This window comes from Arachis duranensis, chromosome 3 (assembly GCF_000817695.3).
Source record: "Arachis duranensis cultivar V14167 chromosome 3, aradu.V14167.gnm2.J7QH, whole genome shotgun sequence".
In the NCBI taxonomy this organism is placed as follows: domain Eukaryota; kingdom Viridiplantae; phylum Streptophyta; class Magnoliopsida; order Fabales; family Fabaceae; genus Arachis; species Arachis duranensis.
The window spans coordinates 119,538,848-119,539,181 of NC_029774.3; positions in this window are offsets into that span (position 1 = coordinate 119,538,848).

A 334-nucleotide genomic window follows, 5' to 3' on the forward strand; every position below is an offset into this window, starting at 1 on the left:
TTATTAAAATTATTTATTTACACATCTTTATTTTATATTTAGTACATCTTCCTTATTTATTTTAGGACAATTACATCTTATATATCATGTGTTCAAAGAATTAACTTTAATATCTCAAAAACTATAGTGACGCGCATTTTCGAATTCGAGCCATCGCTTATTTTGCGGGGAACAACAAAGTTTTACAAAATTGGGTGTATTCTGTATAGATATTGGTTAAAGTTCAAACTTCCAACTTCCTTGCCAACCAGCCATAGCTCAAATTGCATATATCCCCCCTTCCTGTTTAGAGATTTTAGATTTGAGTCTCACCTGATATGACTTAGCGTTTAAA